The sequence below is a fragment of the Nyctereutes procyonoides genome, unplaced genomic scaffold (assembly GCF_905146905.1).
Source record: "Nyctereutes procyonoides isolate TBG_1078 unplaced genomic scaffold, NYPRO_anot_genome, whole genome shotgun sequence".
NCBI classification, from domain to species: domain Eukaryota; kingdom Metazoa; phylum Chordata; class Mammalia; order Carnivora; family Canidae; genus Nyctereutes; species Nyctereutes procyonoides.
Genome location: NW_026575140.1, coordinates 37,970,947 through 37,995,464, shown reverse-complemented (window position 1 = coordinate 37,995,464; position 24,518 = coordinate 37,970,947). Strand labels below are relative to the sequence as shown.

General features: G+C 41.7%; 1 protein-coding gene across 1 annotated transcript in view; it reads left to right on the top strand.

Annotated features, from left to right (window-relative positions):
- The window catches only part of DAB1 (DAB adaptor protein 1), a 1,111,289-nt gene that overhangs the window by 193,920 nt on the left and 892,851 nt on the right, over nucleotides 1-24,518 (top strand). The window contains exon 2 of the mRNA XM_055307012.1: nucleotides 49-196. The gene's annotated coding sequence lies outside the window, so the exon portion shown is untranslated. The remainder of the gene's footprint in view (nucleotides 1-48; nucleotides 197-24,518) is intronic.

The window sequence follows — 24,518 nt, the reverse complement described above, 5'->3', positions numbered from 1 at the left end:
ACAACTTGGAGAACAAAGATAACAGTTTAGGTCTTTTTGACTCCACAGCTCCTGTTCTGAATCTTGACATCAGAAAGCACCAAACTCTTGGAGAATCTATAGAACAGCAAAACAGCCAACTGAAGAATCAGCAACAACAACGACAACAACAAAACAGTGGAGAAGGACATAGAGTTATCTATGTTTACTTACCCAGGTAAAGTTATTCAAGAAAGTAATCAGCATTAACCATCATGGTCTTACAAAGAAAAGTAATCTTAATATCATAAAAGTATGAAGAACTTAACTTTGGATTAAAAAAATCCAACCCATTTGCCTTTATGAAAGCCTTACAACATTATCCTTCTTTTCTCATTTCACCCAGAACAGGGCTGCTTTTGTCACAGACAAGTGGCCTTTGGCAATCACAGCTCTGTACTGTATTCTAAGTTTTTTTCTCCTGTCTACGTCTGAGCTTTGTCATATACCCAGGCAGTGGATTGGATAAAATGATATCTAAGATCACTTTTCAATTCCAAGGATGATTTTAGAGTTTAGCCCATGTCTCATTTCAGTCCGGAGACAAAGGGGAGGCTGGCCTCATGTACATTAGACATCAAGTCAGCTGCTACTGCTCTATCAGTCTTGCACTTGACAGCAGCAGGCACCTTGCGAATTGACCTCTAGGAAGAAAATGAATGCTTAGTGGTGGCAAATAAGTTGCGTTAACTATTGGGAAACAGAGTACACACATAAATCTCCTGTGGATCTATATTCCTTAAGGAAATCCATCAGGGAAGAGAGGCAACTCATAGAAGATGAGGACATAACTCGCTGGCTTTTTTGCCCCCCCCCCCTGAGGTAAATACCCTTCAGAAATGGAAATGGCCCACCAGATAAGTTAGCTTTAGGACTCTTTCACTTTTCTGTTCACCTGTAAATTAGGGATTTCCACTGTCCAAGGCTGTACTCACTTGCTAAAATATTGCTAAAATAATAAGAAAGAGGCAACAGCAAGTACAGTTTGTTACTGTGAATATGGTACCATCTGATGATATACCAAGTTCTTAGCATATTTAAACCTCACAAGAGCCCTGGGAGATAATACCGTCATCATCCTCATCTACAGAGGAAGAAACTGAGACAACAAAAGGTGAAGTGGCTTGACCCATCACATGACTAACAAGTAGGAGAGCTCTGAATTGAACTCATATCTCTCTCTGCAAAGCCTCAGCATTCTAACCAATACGCTATGCTGCCTGGCCTACCCTGTATGCTATCTTTCTATATCATTTCCAGATTTTTCAACTAACTGCCCAACTTCTTAATTTTTCTCTTTTGGTGACCATGTATGAAAATAGCCTGAATCTATTCAATTAATATACATGAATCTTGCTGTATGTGTCTGATTCAGCACTCTGGGGACACAGACATGAAGTGCAGGTACCTACTTTTGAGAAGATCCCATTCAAAAAGGGAGACATATATACATGTGGCTATATAAAGCGGTCTGTAGGAGAGGTATTAGGGAAGTTACAAGAATAAAATGCCATTTGAGCTAAAATTTGTAGGATGGAGGTCAGAAATAATAGTGCTCTCCAGGTGGAGGTGAGAACAGGATCCATGGAGCCTCTGTTGTAGCTGGACTGCAAGGTGTACGCGGGTGATTGTGGGAAACGATGGTGCTGCAGTCATCCAGGGGTCGCAGTTTGGAGATTCTTGGGTACCATTGAAAGGAGATTGGATTTTATTAAGTAGACAAAGGGGAGACCTCAAAGGCGTTTGGATCCAGGAGGAACATTATCAGAGCTGAGTTCAGGATAAATATACCCTAAATTTATGGGTAGAGGTCTCATATATTATCTCTCTAGCATATCTGCATTCAGCGGGAGACAAGAGAGATCAACCACATGTATGAACCTGAGGTGATGGACTTTCAGACACTAAGGCCAATCCTTAGTTTCTAGTTCCCTCAGTCAAACCACAAAGATGGAAATTTCACAAATGTGGTTACTCAAATGAAATACTTGGAGACTGGTAGGGCTCCAGATTCCTAAGTTCTGCCCCCTTAAGGTGCTAATTCAGAAGATCTGGTCTCAGGACTAGGAATCAATGTTTTTAAAGCTGGCCAGCTGATTTCAATAACCACTGACTCATATAATGACTTCTCTTAGATGCAAAGAACACTTGTATCAATGTAAGGAATTTTATTTAAAGAAGATTATCTCTGATACCCCTCCATGCCTGACCAAAAGTGCTTATACTGCCATAGATGCATTTTAGTCAGAGTTACTCAGAGAAACAGAATCAGTAGGATGTGTGTGTGGGTATACATAAAACCAATAGGATGTATGTGTACACACATGCACACACATATATTCTATTGGTTTTCTTTATGTTTAACACATACACACACACACACTTATTATAAGACTTATTATTATTGCTGACTCACCCAATCATAGAAGCTAATAAGTCTCAAGATCTGCAGTTGGCTAGCTGGAGTCCCAGAAAAACTGATGTGTAGGTCTAGTCCAGAAGCCAGGAAGAGCCGAAGCTTCAGTTCAAGTCTGAAGGTAGGAAAAAAAGCAATGTCCAAAGCCAGTGCTATCAGGCAGAAAAAAATTCCCTCTTACTCAACTTTTTGTACTATACAAGTCTTCAACTGATTGGATGAGGCCCACCCACATAACCAAGGACTAAATCAACTTTACCCAGTCTACAAACACAGTTAATTTCATCCCAAAACAGACATACCCAGAATAATGTTATACCAAACATGTGGGCACTCTGTTGCCCAGTCAAGTTGATATGTAAGATTAACCATCACAAGATATCATAATAAGGACTTCATTATAATAGTATGGTCCCTTATAATAACAATGGTAACAAGAATCATTATTATTTGTATTCCTTTAGTACCTGACACAATAGGTGTATAGACAGTGTTTGCAACTGAATGAATGAAGCAAGCATATTAGCATAGATGTTTATACTTTATTAAGTGTTTTTGTCACTTGTCACTTTACCCATACAATAACTGCTGGGCATTTGCAATAGATTTTCTTATTACCTTCTGTTTTTGAGATGAGTTGCACAAAGTACAAAGTGGTGAGTTTACCTGTCCAAGGACACAGGGTAAGTGATAAGGACCAGCTCAAACCCAGAGCTTCTTTTGTGATCTTTCCATTGTATGACACCAGTTCATTGCAGATTCATTACTGGCAAAGATGTGCATGCCTTCATGTTGTCCTCCCCTGACCATCAGCAATTTTCCGATCTTATGACCATGTCTATTGCTATCTCTAAATACAGGAGAGGTACACATTAACAAGTAAAAACCAAGAGATATGTTTGTACTTAATGCTACTAACAGGCAGCATCATTATAAGAGAGCTGAGTGTTGCTTGAAAAACATATTAATAAAAAATTCTCTTGCCTCTCTTAAGTATAAATTACATAGCAGAAGGGCTACGAAAGACTGGGCTTGACAGTTGCAGGATAACAACCTTGAAATATATCTATATTATCTGAGGGGTCTTTGGAGGTCTGTCTTTCGGACTTGGTTAGAGACCATGCTAATGAACTGCCTTAATGTCCATATTTTTGCAGGGCTATCTGTATTTCTTTTAAGGCCAAGTTTACCACAATTGGGAAAACTGCTTAGTTAGATATGAGGGTCTAGTCATTTTAAGTGCTTAATATGGTTAAATAAACCCGTCCAATTAATCAGAGGTCATTAGATTAATATATAGTTGTTTATCTCACATTTTCTAATAGACTTATATAAATTATTCTTTATATTTCTATTAAGGTTCATAGTTCATTCATTTGACAACTATTTATTCCATTGTAATCTTTGCTAATAACTAGAGTTGCAGAGAGAAGCTACAGTCTTTGCCTTCTGGTAGCTCACCATTTTGTACAATGGTTCTCAACTCTGGCTGCATATTAGATTATGGAAGAGCATTTTGAAAATGCCAATGCCTAGGCCCCAACCTGGAGATCCTGATTCTCTTGCTCTGGAATGGAGCCCAGGCATCAGTATATTTTAAAGGTTTTCTAAGTGATTATAACATGCAGAATCCAGATCTGTGGGAGAGACAACTATACATCCAGACAAGGTACACTGTTTTAAGTATTGGAGGAGAGAAATGTGTTACTGGCTATGGATTAGGAGAGCTACATTCTTCTAGGGTGGATGTGGAAAGGTTTACTGAGACTATGATTTTCTAATTGAGGGTATTAGAGAGTTTTAATTTTAATTTTTGATAAAGTTGTATTACTATTTTATTTGAGCTGCATCTTGGAGAATGGTGGACGAGAAGAGAAGGGAGGAAGACATACAGGGTAGTGTCTATGCAAAGGCACACAGGGAAAAGATGTCAGTGTCTTCAGAGAGTTTTTATTGTTTAGTTGGGCTGAAGTGTTGAGTGTATGAATTAATTATCATTAATTCTTTCATTCAAACAATGTTTATTGTTAATGTAAGCTGTGTGAGACATTATGTTAAGTGCTATGGGGGATTAAAAAATAAGACAAAAGAGATTTTCCTCCCAACAAACTCAGGCTATTTAAGGAAACACATAATGAATGATGGTGAGAGTGGTGATGGTGACAGTTTTGGTGGAGATGGTACTATAGGAACCAGAGCTTAATATGGAAATTTTGATTAGACACTAAGATATAACAGAAATGAAGTTCCAAAGTGAAATGCCAAATTATATTATGCAGATGTTTAGAGGAAATGGCTTTGAGTTGAGAGAGTGCAAAGGGAGCTGAGTGATGAGATTTCCTTCCAGAATGTTCTTGCTGAGTCATCAGGGAAGCGGGGAGGGTCATGGGTCTATGTCCTAGTCTCAAACTGGGTAAGAGGTAAAGGATCTGCTTCCCCAACTCAGTCCCAGAAGGAATAGTGGTGGGAGTTTGGTCAACTTGGGTCTTACCTCCTTTCACCCACCAAAAATAGAGAATAAGGGCCAGTAAACTTATTTTGTAAAAGATCAGGTAGTAAGTTAGGCTTTGCAAGAGGTGTGTTATCTATGTCATGTAATCTTTGTTTTTTCTGTCTCTTAAAAATGCAAAACCTTCTTAAATCTATAGGCTGTAGTTTGCTGACCCTTGGACTAGGAGGAAAAAATGGCCTGACCCACTTCAGGTAGAGCACTTGGAAATGAGGATGAAGAAGAAGCCAACAGTTCCCTCGCGGATAGAAAGTATAGGCAGGGTGACAATATGATTCATCATCTAAACAGGGTCACTTGGAAGAGTGAAAAGGGACATTAATAATGAGAATAAAGCCTGAGTGACAAGACTAAGCTACTACGTCTCTTGCAGATGAGATGGGATGTATGATCAGGTCACCTAGCAAGAGATCTCCAGGGATGAAGACCTCTGAACTATGCTGTCCAGTATGGGAGCCACTAACCACATGTTAAAATAATAGGTAGTCTAAATAACATATATTATTTAAATCATTTTCACCTATTTATTTTTACTTTATACTATGTGGCTACTAGAAATTTGAACATTACAAATATGGCTTGCCTATGTGGCCTGCATTATATTATATCAGACAGCACTGTTCTACAGTCCTCAAAATTGCTCACTAGATAAAGAGGCAGCCTTGAAAATCTGTAAGACCCAGAGCCTCTGAAGCCAGTTTACTTACTATACAAATATGAGTCAGACCTGTCCTACATCCTTTCCCTCCTCCCTTCTTACCTTTCACCCTTGGTTGGGGCATAGGGTAAGAAAGAGAGGGGTTGGGGGCTAGAAATCATATGTAGCTCAGCCAGCCGTGCCCTCTCTTTTCTCCCCTGAGTCTCCATACTAAAATTTCCAGAATTGGGAGTGTCAGATTGGCACTAAATCTTGGTCAGGGTTTGATTTATACCATGGACTGGACATTCTCATTTCTGAACTGAAACTGCGTTTGTGACTTTAAGATCCTGTAGGACTATCTGTTACCTAGGAGTGAGCTGGAAAGTCATGGAGTTTTAACCTAAGGGCAGAGAGAGACTATACTAGACTATACTACTGAATATATTTATATTCTATTCTATTATTTATTTCTTAATTTTTTACTGTGAAAAATTTAAAGAAAGCATGCATGAAGGTGAGGAGACTCCTATAATAAACTCCCATTTACCTCTTACTCAGTTTCAACAACCACAACATTTTACCTATTTTATCTATTAAATAGGAGTAGTGGGAGGGACTCAAGTTTTTATTTTATTTTAAAGACATATTAATTTCTGTGTGTGTGTGTGAGAGAGAGAGAGAGAAAGAAAGAGAAAGAGAAAGAGAGAGAAAGAGAAAAAGAGAGAAAGAGAAAGAGAGAGAAAGAGAACCTGGACGAGTTGGGGGGAGGGACAAAGGGAGAGAGAATCCTCATGCAGATTCCCTGCTGAGGAGCCGACTCAGGGCTCTCTCTGTGACCCTGAAATCATGCCCTTAGCTGAAATCAAGACTTAAGACTCCTAGAAACTTCTTGTCCTAGGACTCAAGTATTTTGAAGCAAGTCCAAGTATTTTAAAGCCATTATATTATTATACTAACAAATACTTCACTGTATGAAGGATAAGGATTTTGATTTTAACATAACTCATTTTAAAGGGACAGCAGGAAATTTGAAAGTAAGCACATTTCAAATACATCACGAATCATCGCTGTTAGCCCACTCGTATCGATAGTAATGACAGTAACAGGCAAATTACAGGGACCTTAGAGGTCATTTAGTCCTGTCCTCTTATTGAAGCTCAGGGGGGAAGGGACTTTCCTGGAGTTCCTGGAGGCAGCTCTGCAACTGAAATCCAGGCCCACCCTCTCAAGGCACAAGCTTGCTCCCTTGAATCTCACTTGGCTTCCTGATGGCCTCTTCGTACCCCCCAGGCATTTCCTTTGCATTTCTGTCCTCAGAGCTGAAAATCAAAGAGGAGATTCTTGAATATCAGTTGTGACTTACCAGCAGATTAAGTTGGGAAGTATGCATGGGGCAATTATTTGCAACCTGATGTCTTGGAAAGCCCTTGTGTGATGTTACAGGATAAAGTTTAGAGCCAGCAGATCCTCAAGGCATCAAGGTGCTTTGAGGTTAGAGGCTTGACTTCTGAGGAAGAGTTTTATTAAGGGCTTTCCTCATGGGCTCTCTCTACACTCCTCAGGACAGCTAATAGCCTGAGTTCCCTAGCAAGATGAACCTTCTGCCAACCTCTTGGAAGCCACCTTCTCTAAACGGTTGGGAATAGCTTTGCTTTATAAGAAAAGAAAGAAGACTATCTTGACCAAACTATTCTATACCTCTGATCCCCAGCCCCTTAGCTTCTTCTGAGCATAATGGCAACCTCAACTCTTAAATTCACATAATCTCAATCCAATGGAATACATATTGCTTAGAATTGATCCAGCTCATTACATGTTGCCCCTTTAAGTCCACTAGTTCCTGCTTTCATTTTGCCTGATTTTCTGATTTTTGCACTGTACCCACTCCTACATTTCCCCATAGACTTCCATTCTCTTGATCCAGCTCTGCTCTGACAATACAAATTGCCCTCTTGTCACTATCCTTGTTTTGGTCTTTTGGCCACATTTCATGTTTTCTCCCATTTTTCCAGCTATGGGTATCATATATCTATGCTTAAAATAATGCATGTCATTATTTTTCCACTAAATCCTATGGAGCCCCATCTACTCTTATTGATAGGAATTTGCTTATTCCTCTTTAGGAGTCTCCCAACCAGTGGTTTTATTGGGAATATCTGGGGCTCTGTCCTGGCTCTAATACTTGCTAATCATGGGAACTTGGGTGAATTACCACTCTCTGATCTTCAGTTTCATCATCCATAAAGCAGCAATATCACCTAACTACCTCACAGAGGGAAGAGTCTATCTATGAAAAGCATTTATTTTTTAAAAATTTTATTTATTTATTTATTTATTTATTTATTTATTTATTTATTTGAGAGAGAATGGGCAAGGGGGGGGTCATGAGTGGGGGGAGCTTCAGGAGAGGAAGAAGAAGACTCCCCGCTGAACAGGGAGCCCAACTTGGAGCTCGATTCCAGGACCCTGGGATCATGACCTGAACCAAAGGCAGATGCTTAATGGACTGACCACCCAGGCACCCCTGTATGAAAAACTTTTAGAATGGAGACTGGCGCATAGCAAATGGCCGTGTAGGTTATACATACATGCCCAACACCTGTGCCCAATGTGTGACAAGCACACTAGGAAGATTAGTCCTGGAGGGAATTCCAGTTTCTATCACACATGGCATTCAAACCAGCCTTTTCCATCAGCCTTCAGGCTATGGTTTGCCCTTGGGTCACATATTCAAATGATCTTTTTCTTATGGGAACTTCACTTCTGCAACATTTGCTTTGTTGGTTGACCTCATTTGGGAACTGGTCCGAGTCCTGGTCTTTGTCTTCTTAGGAGATCCCTTGATCTCAGTAGTTTCACTCACTTTCTCACTGGGGTCAGTGTGTTATCAGGTCACCTTGGGAGGGGAAGGATTTGCCTACAGGGCCTGCTCTAATCTTTTCTTGGAGGGATCCATTCACAGAAGACTCAGTCTAAGTTGAAGTTATATATTTATTGGAGAAATAGCTGGAATTTCCCTTGATTAAATACTAATAATAATGAAGCCGCTGCTGCTGCTGATTTCTTCCTAGGAAGCATTCTGTTATACAGAGTTCCTTACAAGGAGACATATTCTCTGTCCTCAGTTTATTGTCTAGCCAGGAAGCTCAAATATATTCAAAGTCCCTTACAAGAACTCTAGCAATAATAGCTGTAACAAGGTAGAAAAAAAGAGTTATTTTAGGTGATTAGTGGCCATGGCTTCATGTAAAAGTGGTATTTAAGCACTTTCTTGAACACATCGTAAAAAGGAGGGGCTCATTATCAAGCAGAGTAGCCCAGTTTAATGTTGCCTGGGATTACAGGTGGATATTTCCTATGCTAGTGAATTAAATTTCACATTCCTCATTCTACCTCCTGGGACTATACAGACCAGTGTTAATGCAGAATAATGATTCTGTGGTTAGAGTGGGTCATTAGAAGAATGGAACAATGATAGCAGTGGGGAGGGGTCAGGATGTGGATTTTTCTGAATTTGAAAGAGAGAGTATTCTTCTTGGAACAAAGATAGTTGTAGGAAACATTAAAAGAAAAAAGATATCACACATTTCAAATCCTCTGCAGTTGAAGGGTGCTTAGTGATATTCACTTCTCATTACTCTACTTGTAGTGACTTAAGGTCATAGGATCATTAACTCTCAGTTTGGCAGGGACTTACAAGGTTATGCAATCCAACCAGGCAGGATCTGCTCACTCCAGTACAATGATCTCTCTTACAGCATCTCTAGTTGGTGCTTGATTATTCCCACTGATGGGGAGCCATTTACTTAGTTGGAATATTTCAGAAGTGATACAATTGAAAAAATACTGGTCCAAAAATCAGACTTGGGTTCAAATTTACCTTACTAGTTGTATTACTCTGGACAGGCCACATCCTATTGGGTCTTGGATGTCTCATCTGTAAATTGGGGGAAAAATGCTTGGCTCATGGTGTACATGTAGATGTGAAATGAGATAAAATAAGGAATATTTCTGACCTACTATCTAACATATAGTAGGTACTGAAAAATAATAATTAATGATAGGTAGGTCATAAATGTCAATTTATTCTCTTTTTCCTATGCTAAATATTGTCTTCTGTGGCTAAAAAATCAATCACATTAGTGGTGGCATGAAAATTGTTAATAAGGCTAGAAGCATATAAGCAGGAAAGCACAATTTTATTCCTTTTCTATTTTCTAAATTTAATACCTCATGTTATAGCTTTGAAGTCATGGGCATTTATTCCAGCAGTGAATGGGGCCTCTGTAGCTGGCCAAAGAACTTTCCCATAATTTAAAAATAAATAAAATTTGAATTGCCCTGGTAGTCTGAAGTACCCTTCATTTTTTTTTTGGCCATCAGAATATCCTGAGCCTTTTTAGAATCTCTGAGTATTAGAGTTTGGAGGCATCTTAGAGGTTATTATATCATGGCCATTCATTTTATAGATGAAGAAACTGAGGCCCAGAGAGATTGTAACTAGTTCAAGGTCATTCAACTAGTTTGTGGTGAAGCTGAGATTTATATGGGTCTTCTTTTCAATGCATATTTACCTACTGTGTGTCAGGCATTAGGGAGGGTATCAGGAATCACACTACTCCTTCATTTAACCATTCAACAATCAGGTTGTGTGCCTGTGAGATGCTCGAAATAAGATCCTGTATTTCCAAATAAGTTTTTACGGCTTCTGTTTATTCCATAAATATTGCAGCATTTACTGTGTACAAGGCATGTACTAGGCAGTGCTCATGAGATATTTCAGGCTTTTTGGATAAGATTGTAGGAAAGAAGAATCTATCTACTAAACCCATGCTTAACCAGTCTCTAACTTTATCACAGTCACCAAATCTGGAAGAAGGTTCTGCGGGTCTGAAATCCATCAACTGGATAGGCATAGTGACCTGCACTGGGATTTGCAACTGGCTTACTCCAGCTCATAGAACTTCCCTGCCTGCTCTCCAAACTTTCTCCATCTTTCCCTGACTATATCTCCCCAAGTAGACTGTGATAGAGGAAGGACTTGGTTTTATTCATCTATGTGACCCCCCAAGACCTAGCAGAGCAGATTGCATGCCGTTCTTCCCTCTGCTTTATTTTTCTTACCTCCCTAACTTCCTTCATTCTTTTACTTCTGTAATTTTTCTTTTTCTCTTTTCCCCCTTTCTTCTTTTCCTCTCCCCTTTTTCTATTCCTTCTCTTTCTTACATCTTCTCTTTTATCTTCCTATCCTAAAAAACACTCAATGGGCACCATGCCTTGTACTAAGATTTGCAGAATTCACATTACTTGCCCTTGCAGAACTTACCTAGGCTTGTAGAAGAGACAGCCATGTACATAACAGATTCCAGTACTATCTGGTGAGTAGTTGATAGACGTTAACACTTGATATGAGAGCACAAAAATGGACTCAAGTCTGTGATGGGGTATGGGGGCAAAGTTTCTCATAAGATGAAGGATGATCAGTGAGAGTTTGACAGACAAAAAAAAAGTTGGGGGTGTGGTGAGGGAGGGGTGGCCTTGGGCTGATGGCATCATATCAGTAAAACTCGTAGTGGAGTGCTCTTTGCAGAGAGCTCCTAATATGCATTATGGCTGGAATCTGAATACCCAATGAACATTTGTTAAATACATCCCTGGTCCTAGAAAGTCCAAGTCAGCTGGTCCCCCGGCCTTTTCTTGTCTGCTGTATCTCTAAGGTCCTGGCCTCTGGCAAAATGCCCATTCTGAGTCCCTGGCTCTGGTGGCCAGTGATTTTATACTAAAAACATTGGTTAAGTGCACATTTTTGAAGGATAACAGAGTAGCCAGAGGTCCATTATTTCAGGCTGGGGATGGAACTGGGGGCTGTGGGAGGGGCAAGGGAGGTGGGGCTTGTTACTAGGCAACCAAGATTTGAGAACTCAGAGCTCTAAGATCTGTAGTCATTAGGGCAGGCTAGATCCCAAGATGCTGATAGCTGGTGAGTGAGTAGCCCCAGCTACCTAAGGGAAGCCAGAAAGAGAGAGAGGGAGGGGAAGATAGGAGGGGGAAATGGGGGTAGGTAAGGAGAGAGGGAGAGAGAGAAGAGAGAGGAAGGGAATATGAGTGCCTCATTGGGGGATAAAAGCACTTGGAATGGAGGAAAAAGCACAGGCACAGTGAACAGAGTTTTATCTGTGAATTCCACCTATATTCATTCAATAACTGTCATTTTCTGAGCCTTCTGAAAAGTGGCTCAGTGAGGCCTACATAAGTATTATTATGGAGAGTAAATAAGGTAAGTGCCAAGCACAGTGCCTGGCTGTTAGCTAGTTGTCCTGTAAATGGGGGTCTTTTAAGTTTTAGCTGAGCAGGTAGGCATGCAGACATTAGCTGTTACTCTCATACGTGGCTGGAGGAGTGGGGAGTAGGAAGCTGCTAAGGAGAATGAGAGACAGACCCAAACTTGGGGGACCTGGTGAATTAAATAAGCTGAGGTATGCATGCCATCAGAGTACTGCCAACTACCCATCGGATAATAAGCGGGATGGGGTTTGAAGATGGGAAGCAGGGTAGTGGCATGGTTCAATGCTTAAACTCTGGGGCTTGAAAAGTGGGGCTCAAGGTGGCTAACTACCACCTGCCAGCTGTAGGGTGTTAACCTCTCTGAGCATCAGTTTCTTTACCTGGGGGATAATCACCCCACAGAGCAATGATAATTACATGTAATGTCCCTGCAAAGCAGTTAGCCAGATATTCGAAACGGAGAAGGCAGCAGCTCTGAGGAGGGCAAGAACTCCACCTGTGTTGGGCTCAGACTTCTGAGCTACTCAGAGAGCCTCATATACTCTCCTCTACCAGCCCCAACTGGAGGGGCTGCCAAGGCCCATGAGCACCCAGAGCAGGGAAGGTGGCTGCCACCCACTGAGCCCTGTTTCAGGTCTGCTCTATGCTCTCCCTTCTCAAACCTCCATGCCTTCCACCCCCGATCACCCTGACAGGTAGGCAGCTTAATCCCAGTTGCTGAGGTGGAGATGTAGGCAAGGGGAGATTTGGTGACTTGTCTGAGATTGTAGCAGGATTTAAGTGCAGGTCCACCTGGTTCTAGGGCTGAGTTCCTCAATCACCCTCCTTCAAATGTGCCACAGGACGGGAAGATGGTGGGGCCCATGCAGCCAGAGGCTGACTTTGGAAAGAGCCTCTTGCTGAGAACTTCTAGCCTCCACCCTCCAGCACTTGGAGTAAAGTTCTGCCAGGCACAGGTGGCCATCCTATTTGGCAGAAAACAGAGTGACTGATTTCCAACACGGATGCTTGAACAGCCTATGCCTAATTGCACAGCTCTTGTGCTGATGATACATTCATCATGGGCTTTTTTGCCAAAGTGATATCCAGGTGTCATTCTGGGTACTCATTGATCAAGAATTCCCAAAGTGATAATGGGATTCAAAAAGCCATCCTGGTGCGGGAATGGACAAGCAGGGGATGAGGTAGTGGAGGGGGGGCAGGCTTTGGTGTGGGGACAGATCTATCTCCTGTTCTGGTGCTGCCATGACTGTGCTGCTGTGACCATGGGAAGTGAGTCAATCCTTAGTATTCTCAGTTACCTTATCTATGAATAAGAGATAATAATATGCACACTCAGGTGTGCCTTGAAGATCAGCCTTTGCTGGAAAGTGCCTAGTGCAGAGCCTGACCCATAATAGGTCTGAGTAACGGTGGGTACCAGCTGTTATTTATTGTACATCAAAGATTTTTAATCTTAAGCTCTGTGAGGGCAGGGACTGCATCTGCTTTGTGGTTATGTTCTCAGTTCCCAGTACTGTGCCTGGCACAAAGTAAATATTAGAGGACTGAGAAATATTTTACAGTTAGGGCTGATGGAACATGGTGGCTGGGTGACTAATAACACAGGCAATAAAGATGAGACAAGGAGTTGAGTTTGAGTGGCTCAAGGTGATGGTGCCACTTGAGAAGTGGAGAATGCAAGAGGAGAAGCAGACCTAGAGATGGTCAGTTCTGAAGATGTTGAATTGGAGGTGCCTGTAGGACCTCAAGGAGGATTTGATGAATGGTTACATGAAGATGTACATTTGGGGCTCAGCAGGATGGAAGGGGTCAGTAATGTAGCCTTAATGTTGGGAAATCATATTTGCATCACCATGAGCTGCACATAGGCTATATCCAGCCCACAGGCTATATCTAGCCCTCTGCCTATATTTGCAGACCATGTTTTATTGGAACACAGCCATACCCATTCACTTATGTATTGTTATGGCTGTTTTCATGTTCCAAGGGCAGCCTAGCTATTTCAAGAACTGTAGGACTGGCAAAGCCTAAAATATTTATTTTTTGGCCCTTTACAGGAAAAAAAATGTGGACCTCTGACTTAAATGATAAAGGTCTATATTACCTCATTAGATGACAAGACTCAAGGTCAGGTTGGTTCCCTGGCTCAAGGATGTGATAGGAATCCAGCGTCTTTCCACCTCACTGGACTCAGTGTCCATTGTCCACCTAACACTCCACCCTTCATAGGTTGGCTTTGCCTTAGGCTGTTTCCCTTCATCTGTGGCAGGGTAGCAGCAGCAATTCTCTACCTCATATCTTGATGTAACACATCCTGATGCTGAAAAGGGGCTGCACCTCTGTCTGTGTCTTTCTTGCAGAAGTCCCCAATTTCTCCTTGATGTCTCTTGCCCTCGGGATTTAAGCTCAGACCTGTTTACTTGCAAGGGAAGTGGGAGTAACAGGTTGGCTTAGTCCAGTGATTCTCGACGCTGCTACACATTAGAACAAACTCTGAGGCTTTTAGAAAAAGAGTCTGCAGCAAGCTGGGATATTGGATTTCCAGGGAGCATCATGGGTGATTTTGGTGCAGCAAGACAGAGTAAACACTGACTAGATAGATCATCTTGGGGAAGAACAGATGTGGGGAACACAAACATCATAACCAATACAGTCTCCTTAGAGGAGTTAATAGAAGCCAGAGAGGCTGGGTCCCTGTTTAGGACGTGTTTGTCAGGGATGTCTGTGATAGCTGGGCTGGACTAGACAAGGTGTTTGTCCAGTTAAGGCCAAAGGCAGCATCATCAGAAGTACAAATTGTGACCAAGGATTAAAGCCAGACTTCGGAGCCAAGAGGTAAGTGTCAGGCCTGGGGGGGAGGGGTGCAAAATGGAAATAGGAATTAGGAAAAATGAGCCAAGAGCATGAATACATAGGGAGGAAGGAAGTGGGATGGGGTGGATGGTTCACAGAGATGTGAACAACAGGGGTGCCCGGGGCCAGTTGTGATGCAGGATGGGCTCTGAAGAGGAAAGATAGTTGCTCCACAGAGTCAAAGGAACAGTGTTGGACCAGAAGGACCAAGACACATGTCTCTGTCTCAGGCTTGTGGGCTCCATCTGGCACTGGTCATTTCCGCATAGCGGAAGCCAAGGCTCCTGATGGGCAGCTGCCTCCCTGCTCCCTCTTCCTGGACTCAGTCTCTCTTAATGGATTCACAAAAGGAGCCTGCCATCTTGCTAATTAAAAAGCATTACATTCAGAGTAGACTTATGAAGGCCAAACTTAATGCAGGTACTGGGCAACTGCCATAAAGCAGCCGAAGCTACTGTCCAGTGACCACTACTTCCCAGTGCCATGTCCCCTCCTTTCTTCTTCTCCTGCCTTTTTTTTTTTGGTCCATTTCTTTCTTTCTTGGGGCCCAGGCCTCACCCCGCCAGCCTCTGTGTTCATCATCCCTCTGCCAGTCAAGTAACCCATTCCCTGACATCACTCAGTTATTTAATAGCCATTTTTAAAACATCCATCAGTTGCCTATCACCCTCATGCTCTACTCCTGAGGCACCGAGAGGAAAATCTCTAAATTTTCCACCAAGAGACTCTCCCATGGGGTGGATGGAGGTAGATTCATCAATAAGCAATCATTTATGGGGACAGGAGACTGTCACAGTGCACTATTTCAAGTACTGTAACCAAGCAGTGGGCCGGAAGACCCAGGGCCCCAGAGCCACATCTGCGTCTGCCATCTTTGTTTGGCACAGGGCAAACCACCCAATGTCATGAATGCAACCTCCCTACCTGCCAAAACAGCAGGGCGATGACTGCTCCTGCTTAGACTCCCCCAGAGTGACCCCCAGCAGATTGACATCCACTGCGAGTGAGTGTTTTTACAAATTCGTGTAATTACACAAAAACAGAAATATTTTAAGTATTTTATTCCATTTCCTCTTCCTGGGTAGAAGCAAACTTATAATAACCTTTATCCAATTTCGAAGCTCAAATTGTCCTTTTATCTAACACAATAGGCTAGAAATAATCTGAAACTCAAGTGAGGTAGAAACGTGTTCAAAACCTGGTTTTCCGTTCCTTGTCCCATGTCTTTCAGCGAATTATTTGACTTATGTGAGCTTCAATTTCCCTGCTGGAGTAGCAGCAACACAGTCACATTCACTTGCATGGCTGTTATGAGAAATAAATGAGGTTATAAATATCTAGCATTTATTATGTCTGGAGCCCTGGCACACACTGACCATTAAGGAAATGATAGCTGTTATTCTTATTACTATTAATTTTGTTATCATCAATGTTGTGCTGGTATATTTTTATATGTGACTTCTCATACAAAAAACAAAAGAAGAGGAGGAGGATAAGGGGGAAAGAAAAAGCACAATTTGCACATTAGTTCATTTCCATGGTATAGCACCTCCCCCAGGGCAGATTTCAAGTTAATGTGACATCACTGAATGAAAACTTGGGAACTGATGTGCACAATTGAGCCAAGGTCGATCCTTTTGAGCTGGTGTGAGCTGGCTCTGGCACACCACTGACTGTTACTCACATTATTCATATGAATTGGGGGCAATGGGACAGAAGCAGGGAGCAACTATTGAGTTGGAAACAACCATACAGATGTATGGGAAGGAGTCTTTGCCTGATTCTGTGTGACATCTACTGTCTGGTAGATCCTTTGCTAGGGAAGATCACGTGTGTCTTAGTTAAAGAATCAATACATAGTGTACAGGGTTGTTTTTATGAAAAGAAGCCCAGAAAAAAAAAAAAAAACAACTCCACTGTCTATAGAGTATGTGGCTCAGGCTAGCACTGATATGGTCTTCTGAAAGAGACCATTTAGCATCTGGATTTCCCATTTAGCATCTCATTTAGCATCCCACCATGGTCTACACCTGGAATTCTGTTTGCTTTTCTGGGGTAAAATGAATAATGCTAATCATGCTACTTTAGATCACATGGGAGTTTTCACACTCATTTTATTATTTGGTCCTCATGGCAGGATATTGTTTGCTCCATTTTACAGTAAAGGAAATAGGACTTCTCTTTGGGCAAGTTAGCAAAAGCTGCTATAACAAATGACTAAAAACCCATTGGATAAACACTACAAAAGTTTATTCTTCACATCAGTCTAAAGTGGGTTGGGGGACTCTCCTCTGAGGGATGACTCAGGGCCAAAACCCAGCCATGTGGCCCCCTATATCTAAGAAAATTTGGGGATGTACTAAGGAAGAGGAGAATCTAGTCATACACTCTAGAGGCTCCAAGGTAAGATGGGCTATGTAGACAGTGGCGTGTGGGATGCACTCCTCTTCTAGGCCTGGCTCTAAACCTTCTCAAACAATCTGCGACACCTTCTCTTTTCCCAACCATTGGTGGGCCAGACTGGGGTGGACCCAGTGGAGGACTCTGAAGAAGCCCCCAGAATGGCAGAGACACAGAGTGGAGGAGTCTAAGTCCCTGAGTTACCCCACGGAGTAAAATCTTCCAGCACACTTCAGACTGTGATATGAGAAATAAACTTGTGTTGAGCCACTGAAATTTGAGGGTTGTTTGTTTCCACAGCTATATTAAATAGCCTGGTTATTTCTGAGTAGGTCCAGAACCCAGATACGGTGCTTCCTAATCCCCTGTATTTCCATTATTAGAATCACATTGTGTTTTCATTGCCTTCTGACTGGTCAGTCGTCCTCACACCAGAATGTAAGCTCCCTGGAGTCAGAAAGTGTCTGTGACTCATCTCTGTACCTTATGGTCCCTGTACAAGGCTCAGAGAACATTTGTTAAATATGTAAACATGCAACCATATATTTGTTAATAAAACTTTTGCTCAATAAAACATTTTTGGGAGGAGATAAAGAAGAAGGAGATGAAATAGGAAATAAATTATTGTTTGGTTAATTAGCTTAAATATTTATGTTCTAAAGGCAGAAGAGAGAAGAAATCAGAAAAAAAAACAGTTCATTCAATAGACTTACAAGGGTAGAAAGATCTGAGTTTGCATCTTGAACATCACTAAACTAGCTGTTTGACCTTTAGCAAATTACCTAACCACTCCGTGCCTCAGCTTCCTCACAAAATGAGGATGATAATGGCTAACTCAAAGACTCATGATGGGGCAGCCTGGGTGGCTCAGTGGTTTAGCGCTGCTTTCAGCCCATGGTGCGATCCTGGAGACCTGGAATTGAGTCCCATGTCAGGCTCCCTGCATGGAGCCTGCTTCTCCCTCTCCCTCTGCCTGTGTCTATGCTTCTTTCTCTCTGTGTGTCTCTCAAGAATAAATAAATAAAATCTTAAAAAAAAAAGACTCATGATGTAAAAATTAAATGAGATGATGTTGGGCCTTGATTTTAAAAGACTCTTTCCATATCTGACTGTTTCACTTATAAAGTACAGAATAAATGCTGTTCCAGGCTAATGTGAGAGCACTTATTTACCCCCAGGGATCAGTCTAACTTGGCAGAGATTGCTTTCCCTTTTCCCTTTTGCACTCCTCCTCAGAGACCAGGAAAGCAGATGCACGGTGGGCCAGGCCTACAGATGATCAAAAGGTTGAATTTTACACTGAATGTGAGAGGCCAGGGAGACTTCTCACCAGTGTGATATCTAACATGTGGGTAGGAGGACCCTTCCCCTCTGTGAGCCGCCTTATGTGTAAAAATTGAGATACCTCTACCTTACGAGAATAAAATGGGAAGGGAATTTGCAAGAAAGTATCTAAACACCTGGATTGTAGATAGTTTTCATTATCTTGTATCTGTGTCTATCAGTTGGGAGTGGCTGCCCGGAAAAGCCTTGTGGAGTATGATTTTGAGGTTTATATTTCCCAGGATAGTGTGGGGTGGAGGAAGGAGTATTGATCGATTAGGGATGTCTGTGATGGGTGTGCAGGGGGCATGGAAGCTCTGCAGGGCTAGAGCCTGACAGAGCATCAGTAAATGTCAGTTGAGTTCAGTGGAATTTGAACACAGTCATTGTGACTCTCAATTTTTAAGCAAATAATTGAAGTGGAATATAAAGAAACTGAAATGGGATATGGGGAAATTAACATGGAAATCACATTGCAGGCACTTGACAAAACTAATTAAACTGGGAAATGCAGCTAGATTTTTTTGGTGCATAAACATTCTTCTTCTCTTGCAACAAGGGGGTAAAACCGACAAGTGTTCAAATTACACTTTTATGTGTGTGTTCTTCCAAGCATGGGTGGTGCTTTGAAGAAGGTTCTGCTGTGTTTGTAGCAAGAGACTCTGTAATTGCTCTGAGAATTCCTGGAATTTTTCAGATATGTGTATTTTTTCCTGAGTGAAGACAAAGCAAAATGCTACTTTCTGTAATAAAAGACTATGGTGATTTTCTCAATCAAGTGTGTGGCCTTGAGCCTTGGTGTTTTTATCCTTAAGGTGGGAATAATCCTGCCTATGTTATGGAATTGTGATGAGGAGCAGATGAGAGGATGGATATGATGGTGCTTATGAACAATTTAGGACTGTTCACACATTCTGAATAAGCCTTATGAACAGAGTACTGCCATGGGGACATGCGTCAGACTGCCAAAGCTAAAAATCCCAGGTCTGCCACTGACTTGCTGTGTGAACTGGAGCAGTTCCCTTCACCTCTCTCTGCCTGTTTCCTTACCTGGAAAATGAAGAGTTGGTATAGAAATCACAAGAATCCGTAAATACCAAACACTTAACACAATGCCTGGCACATAGTAAGTTCCCAACAAATTCTAGCAATCATCATCATTATTAAATATGAGGAATTATGACTTAATTCAATAAATTTTGGGGTTTCTTGGAAATATCACGTGCTATTCTGGGTGCAATTGCGGTGTCAAAGACAAGTAGAATATACTTTTAACACCCAGGGCATTTATTTATTTTAATTTTTTTTATTGGAGTTCAATTTGTCAACATTTAGCATAACACCCAGTGCTCATCCTGCCAAGTGTCCCCCTCAGTGCACCCAGGGCGTTTATATCATAGTTGTGGGAAGCACAGAACAAGTATTCAAAGAACTATCTTAAGGAAAATTTTCTAATTCTTCCTCTGAAACAGAAACAATATCTTATATTATCAAAAAGTCTTCACATGCATTGTCTCATTTTATGCTCCCAACAAGTCTATATCCTTTGAACAATTGCATACCTGTAAAATGGGGAGGCTGAATTCCAATGATGGGCAATTCCAAGCAAGCCATACCCTGCACAATGCCTGTGTTTTAGCATTCCCCAGACAGTATGCAGTATATAGCATAAATGAAGTCGGAACATTGCTTGCTGTTTAGTTGGACACTCCTGAAATGTTCAGCGGCATACAGATTGAGAGCCACCATCAATTTAAATGGCAAGTGTGAGGAAATAGCAAGATATTGGAAAAAGCACTAGATTTAGAATAACTGTGTTCTTCTACTTTCTAGGCCTATGTTTTTGGATTTAGGTGGTTAAATTCTTGGGATCTCAGTTTCCTCAATTGTAAAGTAGGATCAAGCTATCTTGCTTTCACAATTGTTCTGGAGTTTCAAAGAGAACATTTTTTTAAAGATTTTATTCATTTATTCATGAGAGACGCAGAGAGAGAGAGAGAGAGAGAGAGAGAGAGAGAGAGGCAGAGACACAGGCCGAAGGAGAAGCAGGTCCCATGCTGGGAGCCTGATGCAGGACTCGTCCTGGGACTCCAGGATCATGCCCTGGGCTGAAGGCAGGCGCTAAACTGCTGAGCCACCCAGGGATCCCCCAATGAGAACATTTTTTGTGTATCTCCCCTTAGTATGTGCATAGTATCTGAAATATATGTGTGGATAAATAAATATATAGTGGGTGTTTTAAAACTGTTTCCATTAATTAATTGTCCTGCTATGTAATTGGCCCATAATGCTTAATGTGACTAACCCTTCTGGTTGTGAGTCTTTCAGAACAATGTAAATCAGCAAGCACCACAACACAGCTGCTCAGGGCTGTTGAATAGGTGAGCTCAAGAACTGGGACTTGAACTCAGGCCTTCTGATCCCAGAAGTCATGCTGAGATTTGAATATATTCAACAAAGGGTTTGTTTTTAGCTACATTGATACATCTCAGATTGGTATAAAACTAAGCATTCTCTAAGTTTATTTCCTACAAGTGCAAGATGGAACCCGTTTTTCCCCACATTTTTTAATGCAACATGCCTTTTATGATATCAGGAGTTCTGTAGTCTGACCCTATACTTTATTTCTAAACTCGTTTTTATGTACCTTTATTCACACTCTAAACTACCTTGATTTCTCTGAATCTAGTCCATGCTTTCCAGTCTCCAGGATTTTGCTCAAGCTGTTCCTGTTCTATAGATGTCGTTTTTAAATGTTAATCACTATATATCCAACCCCTTTAAGACCTAGGTCAACTGCTTCCTCCTCTAGAGCTCCTTCCTCAATGCCAGCCCCCCACCTCCATGCCAATCACATTTTCTTTTTCTTCTAAGTTTCTGTAATGCTTTATGCACTTGTTGTTGTTGTTGAACATTTTATTTATTTGTTTTAAGAGAGAGAGAGTATGTGTATGGGGGGGAGGGGAGCCAGGGGGAGGAGCATAGGCAGAGGGAGAGATAATCTCAAGCAGACTCCCTGCTGAGTGTGGAGCCTGACATGGGGCTCAATCTCATGATGCTGAGATCATGACTTAAGCTGAAATCAGGAATTGGACACTTAACTAACTGAGCCACCCAGGCATCCCTATCCACTTGTTTTCTTAAGCAGTTTTCACCTTCACCTTGCATTTCAGTTAGTAATCACGTGATCCATGAATCCTCAGCACTTGTAATTTGGGGTTGGAAAGAGCCCTGAATTAGAAATATGGTAGTCTTGGGTTTGCACTCCAGCCCCACTATTCCTAGCAGTGGGATCTTAGGCAAGTTAATCAAACTTGCAGCTTCCGATTTCTTACCTGCAAACGGAGATCATATCTACCACTCAGGGCGTAAGGAATACTGAGAGTTCTCTGCACAGTGTCCCATATGTGGTAGGCACTCAATATGTAGCAATTCTTTTCCTCTTTTTCCTTTTCCTGAAGAATAGGATATCTGTATGTTACTTACCTAAGTCCCATACACAGTGCTTGACACATAATAGTGCTCATACCTACTATGGAGGCAATATATTTGCAAAGTGATATCATTTATTCAATTATAAATGAAAAAAAAATGGTTGGAGAGTTACATGAAAGAATGAAGTAGAATGTGGCCCCTGAAACATGAAAATGAATCTGACCTTGAAGTGTCTCGTTTCCACATAATTGGTACTTTTTCGTACTATCTATTTTACTATTTTTCTTTTGGATTCATCATGAGGAATGAGCATCTTCTGGATCCTTAGGCAACACAGGGTGTTTTATACCAGCGCTACTTTGATTCTTCCTTCAGCTGTCTTTTTCTTTGAGCAACCCTCCGAAGACACCACACTGTTCTGCCTGGAGTGCACTGGCTGGGATATGCTAAAGACAGGTTACCTCCTGGAAGAATAATGCCACGCATGATTGACACGACTTCCATTTCTGAGCCCTGCCAACGTCGCCCGCCCCGGTGCAGCAAACACCAAAGATGCAGCTGACATGCTGAACTTAAACAAGTTCTGTTGCTTATACACTGAATTAAGCCTACATCTGCGGCTGTTAAAGTGGGGAAAAAGATTAATAAAGTACATGTTGAAGCTTGAAAGAATAATTAGTGGGACGTTTTATGTTTTGGCTGCAGAGTGTCTCCACATTGAGCATAAAGCAGAACCTTTCTTCTAATCCTTCTGAGGATGAAGGATTGGCTCAAACTAAATTGGTTTTCTTTGTGCATCTTGAGATTTTTTTTCTTAATGTTATCATTTTTAAAAATTATTATTTTCCAAATTTCGAGTAAGCTTTTAATCAGCCTCTTTGTGGGATCTGTGTTGTTTCTGGATTTGCCATCACTCCGTCACACGATTAGCTGCTGCTTGGGCCCTGATAAAAGAAAGCGCTTGAATTGTGGGCTGCAAAGAGCTTAAATCACACATCTTTCACTGGGGCACATTCCGTCGCTATCAGGACTGAGATGCTGGCTGCTAACAGCCCACCTCGCTGAGACGTAGAGTGAGTTATTGGTGTACATAATAAACTAACATCTGTATGGTGCATCTCAGAATGGGTGTCAGGGAAGCTGGAAGACAAAGCAGGATGGCATCATTAGGGCCAGATTTAAGACTCCAATTTGTGTAGCATTTGCATAACAATGCACAAGAGCAACCATTCACTGTTCCCTTTCAGATTTCACTTGTTTCACCTTCACAGGAACATTCCTGAGGGAGGGGAGGCAAAGAGGAGGTGCTTGCCAGAGGAATTCAGTCTGGGGGAGTATCTTTTCCTTTAAGAAAGGAGGCTCTGGATCCATGGAGTAGGAGAGGATTCCCCTTCTGGATCCATGGAGCCTCCCAAAGGTACCCCCTGCAGTAATCATGAGCACTCTGGGAACTGGTTTGTACCAGTACCTTCTCTTCTGGCTCTGAGTCAGTGGCCAGACACTTTTTTTTTTTCTTTCAGTCGGTAGACATTTATTGAGCATGTAAAGTCAAGAAAAAGCCTTGGGCTGCCTTGGAGTCCAGAGGACTCGTGTCCTGCCTCAGCCATGTTCTCCCTTTGGTTCTTGGCTAAAGAGTCTCCTTTTGAGCCCAAATCTCCTTATCTCTGCAACAGGAATATTAATAATACTTGTAAGGGTTGGTATCTCTGACTGCTGACTTTGTGCAGCAAGATGCTGGGTATTTAATCTTCACAACAATCCTCTGAAATGGAGGATTTCCTTTTTCTTTCATTTTATTTTGTTTTGTTCACATATCAGGAAACTGAGGTACAAAGAAGTAACTTGCCAGTCTCTTAATTTCTGAGTGACAAAGCCAGTATACTCCCGTGTCTTTTTACCTCCTATGATAGAGGCATGACAATGTCAAATTGATAAATACTGACACCTCTGGGTGCCAAGCACAGCACCAGGTGCTGGGTATTCAATGGTGAAGAGAAGCAGACATGGCCCCTACCTTTATGGGACCTTATTCTCCAGATTAAGTAGGAGAATAAATGGCGACACGCTCCAGAAACTGTAATGTGCTGGTCCCACATTCTGTTGTTATTTTGGCACCACTGGCTACTTGGGGAAAACACAGGTTTTAGAAGCAAACAGCCTTGGTTTTTAATTCTGACTCTGTCATCTACTTACTATGTGTGTGTGTGCTTGGGCAAGTCTCTAAACCTCTCTGAGCCTTAGTTTTTTTTCATGGAAAAAAAAATAAGAACAAAAAGGATTCCTGCCTCAAAACATTGTTAGGAGAATTAAATGAAATCATCATAAATGGAACAGAGATTTCTTAGCACAGTGCCTTGCCACAAATTAATTTCTAAATAACAGTAGTTATTATTATTATGAATCAACCATTAGAGCTGTCATGCAGCAGAAGGATCAAAGGGGATCTCGCTTTTTATTGTTTACTCAGAATTCTCATCTGGCCTTGGATCTCGAAGGATTGGTTTTTCATTTTTTACCAACGCCAGGCATTCAGAGTCCCTCCTGGCCACAGCCAGCTGTGTGGGCATCTGGACCAAGGAGCCCCATGAGGATGAAGCATATTTGCTGATTCTTCTTCACAGCAGACTCCCTCCAAG